Source organism: Hippoglossus stenolepis, chromosome 17, assembly GCF_022539355.2.
Source record: "Hippoglossus stenolepis isolate QCI-W04-F060 chromosome 17, HSTE1.2, whole genome shotgun sequence".
Lineage (NCBI taxonomy): Eukaryota > Metazoa > Chordata > Actinopteri > Pleuronectiformes > Pleuronectidae > Hippoglossus > Hippoglossus stenolepis.
Genome location: NC_061499.1, coordinates 5,438,572 through 5,446,433, shown reverse-complemented (window position 1 = coordinate 5,446,433; position 7,862 = coordinate 5,438,572). Strand labels below are relative to the sequence as shown.

General features: G+C 46.8%; 1 protein-coding gene across 1 annotated transcript in view; it reads left to right on the top strand.

Annotated features, from left to right (window-relative positions):
• The first annotated feature begins 774 nt into the window (after positions 1-774).
• Positions 775-7,862, top strand: part of LOC118124559 (exostosin-1c) — a 77,149-nt gene continuing 70,061 nt past the window's right edge. The window contains exon 1 of the mRNA XM_035182531.2: positions 775-976. The gene's annotated coding sequence lies outside the window, so the exon portion shown is untranslated. The remainder of the gene's footprint in view (positions 977-7,862) is intronic.

Here is a 7,862-nt window from a genome sequence, read left to right as displayed (position 1 = left end):
CACAGACACACACACAGACGCACAGCTAAGATAAAGAGGCATGAGCCACTGTGGAATAAGGAGGGCAGCAGGTCAGTGACTATTTGTGGTCGCAGGGCGGCGCTGCAGTCACAGAAATGCTGGGAGTCCCAGTGGAAACACGAGGCTGTGTCACTCCCAGCTGTCTCCTGTGATATGATCGTGCTGCACCTCATCAAACGCGCAAAGGCCACGGTCGTTACGCGTTTGGAAAACATTCAATAACACAGTGTGTAAAGTAAATTCATGAAAATAGTGGTGTTAGAGGTGTATCTTAAAACCAACCTTTTATTAGTAAATATGCTTTTTTTGGGGGGGGGCTCCACCTGCAGTTTATTATAGGCTGTGTCAGCTGCCAAAATGCAGAAGCTTATACTTATTGTTGTTTATTTTTGAGGTATAACGTGTTTCATATCTCCTGCACATCACCAATGGCCTCTCAGTTTACAGACAATGTACCAAAACACCAAAAAAAACCTCCCACACTGGATTCCCCGCGTGCAGAATCCAGACTTTCCGCAGAGGTGACACGATCCCATCCAGCCACAATAAACACCAGACTCCATTCAAAGGGGGCCTGGAGAGGTGTGACCCTCCTCCACAGCGCTCCGGTGCCTGTGCGTAATTCGGTGTCTCCAGATGCGCTCCAGTTGCGCCGGGCTCCAGATGTGTGCGTTCGTCTTCACCGTGCGACCGAGGCGACGTCGAGCCGCGTCTGAGCCAATCAGCACCGCCCGGGGGCGGGCCGTACGTGGACTGTTGTGGATGTGAGGTGGTGTTGGTGGGGGAGAAAATGGACAATTTTAACGCGCACATTCATCATTCATACGGCAGCGACGACGAGGAGAGCGGCGCTCGCACACGGAATTGATCCTGCAAATGCCCGGCCGTGGTGTGAAGAGGAAAAACCGCACCAGGCAGCGAGGGAGCGAGGGGAGGAGCGCGGTCCGCCACCCCGGTAAGGTCGAGCTCTCAGCGGGGGAGAGGAGTCGCGGCGCAGCGGGGATCGTGCTGGGTGATTTCTGCTGTCTATGTTTAGGGGCTGCGCTCATCACGGGGGAATAATGGAGAAGCTGCCGTCTCTGCGTAAATCATAACCTAGATTGTGTTGCATGCATTGGGAGTTTGCTGTTTGGCTTCATGTGGATCTCATCGCCTCTTTAAAGCATTGCTCTCCATCGCAACCCTCATTTTCCACCCCAACATGTCACCGTGCGTCCACATTTTTGGATCCACACATGTTGCGAGTGTGTCTCCAAAGTGCGTTTTGTTCCACCTTTTACGCAGCCGGAACTCTCCCCGGCGCCCCGGTGTGTTGTCACCTCTGTCACTCTCACCGCGTAGAACCTGAGCTGTGAATCACAGGTGGGATGTTTGTGGCTGAACGTCACCGTCACAAAAAAACTGCACGACCCCTTCCTTCCAGTCAAAGTGGAGCCTGTGCATATATATGTAGGATGAGGTCACAGTAATCCCAAGTGAAACCTGGGGCACTTTAATATGCAGCACCTGGATTATCATGACAACCACCAGCCTTTATTTGTTGGGCAGCCTGTTGTCGTGAATTGTGGAGGCTGGTGGAGGGATGATGGTGCTCAGACCGGGAGAGAGAGAGAGAGGCATGCTGGATGTGAGTGAGATATCTGTGTGTGGGGTGGGGTGGGGGTTTGGAGGACAGGACACCGTCACGTTATTTCCAGTGGACGCGTCCGGACGGTGCGTATTTGTAGTAACTCAACCACACTGTGCGCAATGTGAGGCTCGTAAAGCTGCGTGGAGGATAGAGGGGGGGAAGTTGGTTGTTTTTATCCGCTGTAGAGCTGCTGTCATCGGTGGGACTGAGCTCAGGTCTGTGGGGATCCTGCTCCAGGAGGTTGGGAGAATTAAAAAATATACTGGATGAACCTGCTCTGCTGTCACCTGCAACGGATCCGTGCGTGAGTCTGTGACAGGTACAGACCGGATAGGTGCAGGGAGCAGGAGGCATGTGTGTGGCGTTCAAAGACTGGAGGAGTCAACTGTGGGTGAGGATGCTTCCCCGTTGTCGCCCCTGTGTTCAGGAGTAGAGCTGTTTGGAAACTCTTCACAACACAGTGACATGGTTTGGCACATGATCCACTTCTCCCACTGGACAGATGGTCTGTGGGCTGCACATTATACTGTGCCACCGTCCAGGAATATTAAACACTGCTGCCACTGTAGTTCACCTGTCTCACTGTTATAAAAAAAAGGAAAATCAAGATTTAATTGGATTAATTTAATCTTAAAGTACTGAAATCCATGTTTTATAGACACATATTCACCCCCCAGGCCTTTGGGGGAACAGTACACTGTGCATACATCAGACAGTGAAACCTGACTTCCTTTCAGTGTGAATGAAGTCTGGTCTATTTCATTGGAACTGTGGGGAATTTCCATTTTACTTGAAAGCTACTTTGAAATATCTGCATAACACTTCCTGTGTGAAACAAGCACATGCACGGCAGGGTCCTGTGTCTTCTTGATGCAGTCCAAATGTTACCCAAAAGAAAACACTTTGTTCTGCCTCCTGCTTACCTTGGACGCCTCTCATGCATTCAAGATACATTAGATACTAGCTCAGGAAAAGAGCAGGAAATTACCTGCTCTCACATCCTAAGTGCTCCACGTATTAATGAATCCCAAAGAAACAAACAAGGCGGCCAGGGTTCACTGCAGCTCTTAATTACGAGTCTCTTGTTAGTTTTTGATGAGGAAAGACGTCAACTCTGGTGATCTCATAACAAAACGTGCCGTCATTATCGGGGACGCGGTGGAAAAAAGACTCTCTGGAGGAGAGCGGGGTCCTGACGTGGATTTTTCATCTGATTTATGAAATGAGTTTATTGTAATGACGATAATGTAATTTTGGATTCACGATGGCTCTGTAATTCCCTCCCTGGTGATTAAGAGAAGCACCAATCTTGTCTCGCAGAAGCGTTGGCCGAGACAGACAATGTTCATATACCTGAGGTTGTGTGGTCATTTCCATAATCAGGGGAATTCATGAGAGGCGTCGACGATGCCAGTGTGCAACCTTTAAAAAGCTATTAACCCTGAAGGTCACTGTGCAGAGACTTCATGTATTATCATCCATTTTTTATTTGTTCTTTTTGAGTAAAAAAAAAATGTTCCTAATCACATTGGAGATGAAAGGAATGGAATTGAAAATGACAATATATAGTTAGGATGTAATAGTTTTGTATTATTCTTAAAAGGATGAAATTAAAGGAAGAATGGAAATGATATTAAAAAGCTCATTTTCCATCACAGGCTTGGTAATCTCTTCCATTTTTAATCTGCGATGTCAGGGCCACCACGCTAATTGAAGCTTGTCAGGAATGTGCGCCTCCTCCCTTATCCCAGGGTCAGATCGAATGTCTTCCTCTCTGTTGTCAAGGTCAAATTGTTTACCGGCCCGATCTGATCTGAGCTCTGCGATAGGCCTGCCTCCGGGCCGGAGCTGCAGAGATAAGATGGGTAGCAGGTAGAGGAGGATGGATGCAACGCGAGCGGCAGCAGTCAGTTAAGGCGGATGGATTTCTCAACGTGCCGTTTCTGCTGTGTGTTGTCAGGTGCACGCCCGGGCAGCCTGAACGCAGAGCAGCTTACTCGCCATATATCACAGTCCCCAGTAGGTGTTCCACCATACATGCTCCGAGCTGTGTGCCAGTGCTTGCTATGATCTTTCTCTCTGTCTGGGGCGATGCAGCCTGATCTGCACATTTTCTCGTCCCCGGTACTGTAAACAGCGTTGGCAGATCCAGAGCGCGAGCCTGAACCTCCAAATAATTGTTCCTACCCATCTTGTTCACACTGTTAATTAGCCCTTGTGGCGTTGGAGTGCAGCATATTGTTGAGACATAATTAATCAACCCAGCTTGTAATTATTCTAGGGTTTGGAATGCGAGCGCGGTTGGGAGGCTGGTTGCGTTGCAGGGCGTTCAGCTTCGAGGTAAACATCTTATTAACCGTGTCAGAGTCCCTCAGCCCACGCGGAGCAAGCATGGTGTTATTCAGGTGGCGTGTGCTGTTATCCATATTATGAAAATGGTCTCGTAAAAAGAACCGGCGCTTGATTAAGTTTATGGCCGTTATGGTTTCGAGGTGGTCGAGCTAATGGAAAAACACTCTAGTAGCTGCATGGAGACAGCGAGAGGGATTTCTTTATACAGCAAAAAAGCCATTTGTTCAGCACACACCAAATTGTGCACATGCCTCCTCTTATATATGCATATAAGAAGAGGAGTGGGAGTGGGAGAGCAAATTTAATTTCCAAGGGCAACTAGTAGATGAGGACAGAAAAAGGAGCCTGGATCACATAAGCCTTTAATGCAGGTTTGTCAGAGGAGACGGCTGCAGGATTTTTTCTTTGGCTCGCCACAAACAAACAGACCTCACACACTCAACCTGACTTCTGCTCCATTTGCAGATACTCCAGAAAAGTGATGGAAACGCAGCGACGCTGTTATGCAGGCGTCCTCCATTCTCGCCAATAAAAGCACACGTGGACACATTCCGAGCCGGCGTGTCAGCTCCGGTCACGACAGCAAGAAAACATATAATCACAGAGTTTCACAACCTCCTGCGATAAGAATTTAGATTTATTTATTCTTAATCTTTGCTTTTTGCTTGTGATTCAGATACATTTAAATATTCAGAGCCCTATATTATATCTACAGCTTTTTACATTATTAAATACATTCAAAGTGTTTCAGTGGAAACATAGATTCAATGCTTCTGATTTTCTATATGAGAGCTTTATTCAACAAAGAAGAAAAAGGTTTCTGCAGAAAGGCTCTTGCAGCTGCACCAAGTTATATGACAGTGGCAGGAACCCAGGGAAGTAAGAGCCTTGAGTAAAGCAGGTAGGGAGCATATACAGGAGAGCTATAGGTTGATGGATCAGCATATCCTCCAGAGAGTTGCTGACATGCTGTGAGAAACCTTTGGTTGAGCAACATCTCCATTTCTACCTCATAAACTCCACGTGACCCTTAGATCAGAAGGTCGCAGGGCATCATTTTTAACCACATCCTCTTAACACCTTTCTACAGCTGTACCAAGTGCAATATAGAAACAATTGTTCAATTGTTACACAAAACATTTTGCAGGCGGATAGGTGGTGCAGTGGTTAGCGCCGTCGACTCACGGGGGTTCGAACTTCACGAGCGGTTGGGATCCACTTGTGTGGAGTTTTGTCTGCGTGGGTTTTCTATACGGGCACTTTGGCTGCTTCCCACAGCCCAAAGACATTCAGGTTAACTGGCCATCGTCTGAAGATAAATTTGCCTCTGGGGTCAACAGAGAGTGTTTTGAGGCTTCCAGTGTGGATATCAACGCTGAATGACGTTAAAACCCACCCTTTCCTGATTATAGTAAACTGGCAAAACACGGAGTGGCTTTTATTGTGAAGAAACCACAAACCACAGTGTGTTTTATCACCGCGGTTGGTGCCAACTGGGAGTGGTTATCAAAAATGCCTCTGCAAAACAATGGTCACTTTCCTCCCTGTTTCTGGCTGCAGCTTTACGATTCACAGAGAAGTAACGGAACAAGAAGCAGCAGCCACACAGAGTTGGTAGATGAAGACGTGCCACTGAGTTACAGGCGACAGACGGCTCCTCTGCTCCTTTTACTTTGTCTGGAAATCTACTCGCCGCACACGCAGCATGAAGTCAGATCACAGTCGTACGTGGTATGATGAAAAAAAGCTATTGACTGACTGCTTTGCTAAAACAACATGAGTCTGTTCGGCTGCTCCTGTAACAGATACACCAGCTCCCCCTTTCATTTCTGACTGCGCTCAGCGTTACCACAGTAACCACGGATGCTGCCAAATCATCCAGGACTGACATTCTGAGCGTTTAAACAAAAATTATTCCCACATAAAATAACTGTCCTCCATTCGGTCGCATTTACAGAAGATTCATTTTCAGACGTCTCAAGCGACGGGATCGCTGCGACAACACAGACGACGCAGCGCGGCTATCTTCTGGTCCCTGGTCATATCTTTCAAACCCGTAATGACAGAGTCCGGGATTTAATTTTAGCCCGACCGAGCCTTTCTCCGGAACCACAAGATTTGTGTTTTCTCCAAAACACTTCATTTTGCTGAACTAATATGTCGCCAGCTTTAGGCCAGCAAAAACACACATGCCAGATGTGTGTTTAAGTATAGTTCAGACAGACGACTGCACACAAACTCCTGCACATATACAGCCACAAAAAGCCACTGAGAGGCCTGTTGACACACAGACATTTTACAGTGCAATCATCCAGGATTTGTGTCAGGGCACGGTCGGCCTCCTCCATTCAGCTGGGCTGCCTTTACAAGCTAACCATCATTTAGGAAGGAATGGAAATTTCATTTAACAAGGCATTTGGCCCATCCGGTGTCAATTTACAACCTTCTCTGTGTCACTATCCAAATCATTTCAGACTTAATAATGCTGCTTCTCTTACACCGGTAATGTCTGTGCTACCTGGAGAATGGCTGTAATGGTGGTGGATTTCATTTTTTGAGTGTTTCCACTGTCAGTTGTGCTTAGTGCCGGTGCTGTGGCCAGAAAACAGCAAATTGAACAAATAAGGGCAAAGTCTATCTCTCCCCGAAAGACAGAAATCCCTTTGTACTGTAAAAATGTCCCATTTGGGGGAAGAAAAACACAAAGTGACAAGAGCTGTATTTTCTTGCAGAAGGCCATCATCAGTGACATCCATTTCAGAGCACGTCACTTCTCATTTTTCTGTCAGAGCCCAAATAACAGCCCGGTGCAGAAGAATAAGTGTCTGTGTAAACGCAAATGAAGGGAGCCCGGACGCAATGACAATTTTCAATTCCGTTTCTCTGAATGACTTAATAATGCAGCTCTGTGAAAAACGGCAGCAGCAGGTAGAGAGAGTGGAGGGGGGAAGCCCTGAAGGCCGTCAGGACAGGAAGTATAGAGGGATTGGTCCGGCTGTCACCCGTGAAATATCGCTCATTAACTCCCTCTCCCTCTTGGTGTTCTCTCCTTCCATGCCCCTCTGAATGTCCTTCAGCCTCACCTCTTATTCCCCTCTGCTTCATTTTCTCTTAAGTACTGACCTTCCAGATGTCCAGCTTCAGAATCAGATTACAGTCAATAAAGTGGTCTGGCCCTTTAAAGGAGACACATTCTGCTCATATTCAATTTGATTTGATTTGTATAGCGCCAAATCTTAATATACATTATCTCAAGGCACTTTACATAGAAGGTGAAGACCTTGAAAATTATAGAGAAACCCAACAGTTCCCACAATGAGCAGCACTTTGGCGACTGTGGAGAGAAAAAAACTCCCTGATTAACTTAAGAAACGTCCAGAAGCAGAGTCAACCTCGACCGGTGGGGGTGAGCAGAGGAAAATGGGGAGATGGGTGGGAAAGAGAGGAAAGAAGAGAGAGAGATAGAGGGGAGGGGAAGGAGAGGTGTTCATGGTTCATGATTTTATGTTACAGGCTCCAATGTTCAGAAATAACATCACTTTCCTCAAACTGTCCGTTGCTGCAGCTCCTCTAATCAGCCTCTGTCTGAAACACTTGGCTTTAGCTCCTTTACCGAACTTTGGGCTTGTTGATTTGGCAAAAGACAACTCCCGTGCAAAAACAAAAAATGAACCATTGATGGAAAAAAGTCTAATTTGACCATTGTCTTGTTTTGCAGGGAATAGTCTTTACGAATTGTAGATGTGCACCTTTAACACTGAATTACATTAAAGAGGTAAGATAAGAAAACAGCTATAGAGGAACTTTCTTTGGTGTAAGGATACGGAACATTATGTAGAAGAGCTGGATTGTCCTGCTC